Genomic DNA, 6,000 nt, shown 5'->3' on the forward strand with positions numbered 1-6,000 from the left:
AACGAGTTATTATAATGAGTTATATAATGGAAGTCTTGCTTGGGAAGAAATTATGCCGGTTAAAATGACGGAACTACCTGTCTTCCAAGCTGTGAATGATTAAGTTATGGGATAATATAAAGTGATTGTTTTGAATAATTAAAGTATGATAATGGTTTTATGTGGTTAGTCTACTCATACCAGCAAATTCCATTTTGCTGACCCATGTTTGCTTTGTTTTGGTAGCGTGGGTGTGTTCTTGGGAACATAGGTGGAAGGCGATGGAACTCACGGCGTTTGATTTGGATTTGATCTGGGAGCGGTCAGGGAGTTTATTTTTATTAGGTCTGATCTTTTGGAAGTATGTAATAACGTAGTTTTCTTTTCATATGACATGAAAATACGATGTTGAAGACCTGTTATTCTTAGAGTGGTTTGATGTTTTATTGGGACGGAAGATAGATTTTTTTATAAAGTAATAAAGAGAATTTTGGAGATTGAATTTGTGGTTAAGATTGTTTATGATATGGGTTTTAGGTTTTGACATGTGTTGTATCCACCCTGTCATAGCCTGGGTTTTTAGACAATTGAACCAAGTGATGTTTGAGATATTTATATTTCAAATATTCATTTTTTTTAATGGTTTAGAAATTCGGGCTGTGACAGCGGAAGCGAAATAATACTAAGAAACCAATACTGAGAAACTTCAGGATCTCTCTCCTAGCATTCTTCAAATAAACTTTAAACACCAACGGAAACTTCTTGTGAGAAAGATTAAAACTTGAATTGAATACTATACTGAAAACTGAAAAAGAATTTTTTTTTTCTTGTATACTTATTTTGGGGGTTACCTTTCCTAGCATACCACTAAACTTATATTTGAACCTGATGCTCTGATACCATGTTAAATTTTATGTTAGTGGTGATGTTAAGAGAGTTGTGACATTGATATGTTGAGAGAAACTAAGAAGAAATAGAATTGATAAGAGAGGAGGTTAGAATAATAGGGCTAGAGAGTTCTTAATACTCTACCCATAGTTTCATCTATTTATACTTGACTTACTTGGGTGTCAAACTACTCAAAACAGAAACTCCTAAATATGTATCCACACTTACAGAAACGTGGGATACTTTACATACTTCAACAACAACCAAGGGTAATAGCTTTCACACTTCTTACCCAAGCTGAGTCTTTACAAAATTTTCTATCACTATGGCCTAGAAGAAGATATGGATGCTTTGGTGATAAGATATGGCGTCTATTACTGTATGATACTATTTGGGTGCTGTGGAAAATAAGAAACAATCATATATTCAGGGGGTAAAATATTAGCAGTTCGGAGTACTGTGCTAGAGGTTAAAGGGCTATTGTAGCAATAGATGTCCACTACATATCAAAGAAGGGATTATAGGTTCAAAGACCTTGTTTTAGACTGGTCGCATCTTAGGAGGAGAGTGATGCTAGGGGTCTTTGGAGGGTAGTTAGTTTGTTATGTTTTATTTTATTTGTAAACAAGTGAGTTCCTTACTCACTGTTTAACGCTTTTGTGTTCTTTTGTAATGATATGCACAACCCTCTTAATAAAGATCACTTAGAGCATTCCCAATGCAGGTGGAAAAGAGGGAAATGTGAAAATTTTCACCTCCTTTTGGTTCAAAACCAGTGCCCAATGCAGAGGTGAAAAAGATGGTGATTATTTTCCCAAGTCATTCCCAGAGTGAAACCTTCAACCGAGATAGTGGATGATTTGTGAACTTCGGATGGGATGTTGGATTCCGTCTCGTGTGTTTTTTTTTTAAAAAATCGGTTTTTTTTTTCGGACAGAATGTTTCATTTCTTTTCGCGTGTTTTTTCAATTTTTTTTAACTTCAGACAAAATACCAGACAGGATATTACATTCCATCTCGATAAAAAAGCCTCAAGATGGAATCCAACATCCCGTCCGAGATTATTTTTCACCTTTGCATTGGGTAGTTTCACCTTGTTTTTCACCAAAACGGTGATAAGAGAGGGAAATAGTGCCTACGTAGAAGTGATAAAAGATAAGAGGGGGAAAATATTGACTTGTATTGGGAATGCTCTTATAAAAAAAACATATTGTCGGTTATTTTGACTCCCAACTAGGGTTGGCAATGGGTTGGATCGGTCCGGATATATGCAAATCCAAAACCGATCTGCTTTTCAACAATACATACCTAGAACCGGACCTGACCCGAATAGATATTTGAGTTAGAGAACCAGAACCGAACCGAAAACTTTTTTTTGATTCCGGATCCGATCTGTTCCGAACCAATAAGCTCAATTTCAACCCGATGAATCGAGTTTTTTTTTTTTTTTTTTTTTTTTTTTATAATTAGATCATAATTTTCGTTATATAAATATTAAATAATTTTTTTTGCTAAACACAAAAACAAGGTACACAAATCCAAAAGGCATAATGAATGATTTGAAATCCAAATTTGTAAAGGGGGATTTTCCTTTAGATAGAAACCATATTTTAATTATGTAAAAAAATATCGTAATATTACATATGTATTTGACATATCTTATTTTGGAACTTTAAATATTGCAATATTGCATAAGGTAATAGAAATATATGGTGGAGGAAAATTATGAAGAATAAGACTAAAACTTTTAATCAGATCATGCCCATAACGGTTTGGTACATACTTAATCCAAAACCAATCCAATAAGAGTCCGGTTCTGATTTTCAAGACCCAAAACCGGTCCAATATGCTAACTACCTGTCTCATACCCGCTTTTATTGGTTCGGACCGGATCGGGTATCGGTTCTTATCCGACCCATTGCCAGCCCTACTCCCAACGGGATGCTTTCTTCTATCCCATTTACGTAATTTATACATTTGCATAAAATTCGGTCTACCTCTACGCTTACTTCCTTTCAGTGGACTCCCTACTGGATTGCTAAGTTTAACCGCCGCGATTAGTTCTCCGTGTCCCTAAATTACTTAACAAACACTTAATTCAAGAGAAAACTCATAACCCTATAAATATGCAAATTTAAATAATAATGAAATCTAATGTCTTTTGTGCGAATACAGGGTTTTGCGCGAATGGTCTCTAGTACTACAAAAAATAAATAGGAAATTTGTTGATTTCACTCACTGCAGCGTCTCACAAAGTGCAGTTCATGAACACCATTTGGTGCAAAACTCGGAGAAACCGGAAATGGCACTACAGAGTACAGAAGCTTCTAATGAGATTATGTTGAAAAGAGGTTCTCCCTGCATCCTGTAACATCTTTCTCTTATTCTTACAAAATATACCTTAATTAAGTAGTTACGTGTGTGCAAAAAAAAATAGTACAGAAGGAGAGTGCATGCCAAACTTCACAAAATTTTAATCACATACTTCAAACATAATAATTGAAATTATCTAGAAATCAAATATTTATTCAATATTAATCAACGCCACAAGATGTACAACTATTTGCAATCCTAAACGATTTATTCTAACTATAAAATTTTAAAGAAAGCCAAGCAAATTAACAAGAATATAGAAAGAGAGAATCCTGCATTTGATTTAGCTACTTTGCAGACTAGACAACCTGAAGAAACTGCTCAAACTTCTCAATGGTGCATGATAGAATAATGGGCCCTTTTACTTCTTCGAACTCCAAATCACGGTCTTTCTCGGAAAGTAATGATGGAAACAAGGGTGATGATATGTACTGAAGCGGAATTCGATATGCTTCGCTTTCTTCTCCGACGTAAACAAGTAAGAAGCCCTTTGGAACTTCTTCCTTCTTGGGATTTGTAGTCAGTTTCTTCAATGGTGAGAAGAGTTTCTTCTTCATATCTGTGATTGGAGACATGATATTTAGATCTGTGAATAAGTAGACTTAGTCTAAGAAGATGAAGGAAATTATGTTGTAGTGTCAATTAAAAGTGGTAGATTTCAAGACCCGAAGAGCAAGGCAGAGTAATAGAGGGTATGAGGTTTAAGAAAGAATGAAAAAGTTGAAACCGAAATGAGTGGGTTTTTTGTTGAACTTCCTAGTGTGCGGGCAGTTCGGCTTATTTAGAGAAATGTTGGTGTCATCTTAACTTTAAGTATTCTTCTCATTTTTCTTTGATAATTTTTTTATATTCTAGAAAGGGACTTATATTGGGAGGAGCACTAAATCAGATATATCAAATAACTGATATCGTTCTTGTTTTAGTTAGGTTGACAATTGAGATCACATTATTGGCACAATTTTTTTTTAGGAAAATACTAAAAGGATGGGGGCGCTCAAAGTCAAAGCCAATAATACACGGTCGGGATTTATAGGTTGTGCAGGCAATAGGTCGGGTAAAAACCAATACCCGATCTAGTCCCAACAAATAAAAGCGGGTCTGGGACATGTAGTTAGCATATTTGACCAGTTATGGGTCTTGAAAATCAGGATCTAGCTCTTATTAAATTGGTTCTAGATTAAGTATGTATCAAATCGTTATGGGCTTGATCCGGTTAATTTTGAGTCTTATTCTTCCTAATTTCATCCCCCATATATACCTATTACATTATGCAACATTGCAGCATTTAAAGTTCCAAAATAAAATATGCAAAATGAGAAGATACTATATTTGTTTACATAGTAAAAAGATGGCTTCTATCTAAAGAAAAATCTTGCTTATAAATGTGGATTTCAAATCATCAATTATGCCTTTTGGATTTGTGTATCTTGTTTGTATTTAGCAAAAAAAAAAAAAAAAAAAAATTTAATATTTATATAACTAAAATTATGATCCAATTATAGAAGACTCGGAACGGATTCAGAATCAAAAACAAGTTTTTGGTTAAGTTCTCTAACTCAAATATCCGTTCGGGTATGGTCTGGGTTTGCATTGTTGAAAAGCGGATCGGTTTTTGATTTGCATATATTCTAACCGATCCAACCCATTGCCAACCCTATTTATAGGTGCATTAGTTTTTTCCGATGTCAAATTTTGTATAAACAACTAAGTTTCTAATAGAAACAGATACAATTAAACTTAATTGAGCGCAAATGTTACATAACCAATTACAAGCATTGTTGGATATAAACACAAAATATCTTGGATTGTAAGGTAACTAATGAAAATGTCCTTAGAGCATTCCCCAATGCAAGCAACAAATTGTTACCTCCACATAGACGCCACATAGGACTATTTTCCCTCAAAGTGACATTGTTGGTACGAAGCTACAAGACGTTGCCCAATGTAAATGTGACTTTAAAATTTAGATGAAATATAAAAATCGAAAAAATATCGAAAAAAATGCATTATGTGCTCTATGTGCAAAGAAAAGGTGGTGATGATGTTGACTTATAGGAATGAACTAACTCTGAATGATGTGCTCTATGTGCTTGATATTCACAAGAACTTAGTTTATGGGTCGCTGCTGAGCAAGAATGACTTTAAGTTAGTCTTTGTTTATGATAAATTTGTACTGACAAAGAATGATGTATTTGTGGGCAAAGGCTATCTAAGTGATGAACTCTTTAGGGTGTCTTGTTTTACTATTGGGCCAAAGAGTGTCAATAAAGTTGAATCTTCTGTTTACTTAATTGAATCTTCACATGTATGGCATGGTAGATTAGGATATGTTATTAATTATGACACTTTACGTAGATTAATTAATTTGGACTATATGACAAAGATAAAAATAGACCCACACCATAAATGTGAAACTTGTGTAGAATCCAAGTTGACCATATCATATTTTCATTCTATTAAAAGAAGTATTGAATCTCTAGACTTAATACACACAGATATATGTAATCTTAAGTACGTGCAAACTAGAGGTGGTAAAAAATATTTCATTACTTTTATTGACGATAGCACTAGATATAATTATGTTTACTTGTTGAGAAGTAAAGATGAGGCGATTGAAATGTACAAACACTATAAAAATGAAGTTGAAAATCAACTAAGCAAAAAGATTAAGGCTATAAGGAGTGATAGAGGGGGTGAATATGAATCACCTTTTGAAGGTTTTTATTATGAACATGGAATCATTCATCAAACTACGGCTCT

Source organism: Coptis chinensis, chromosome 8, assembly GCF_015680905.1.
Source record: "Coptis chinensis isolate HL-2020 chromosome 8, ASM1568090v1, whole genome shotgun sequence".
Classification (NCBI taxonomy): domain Eukaryota; kingdom Viridiplantae; phylum Streptophyta; class Magnoliopsida; order Ranunculales; family Ranunculaceae; genus Coptis; species Coptis chinensis.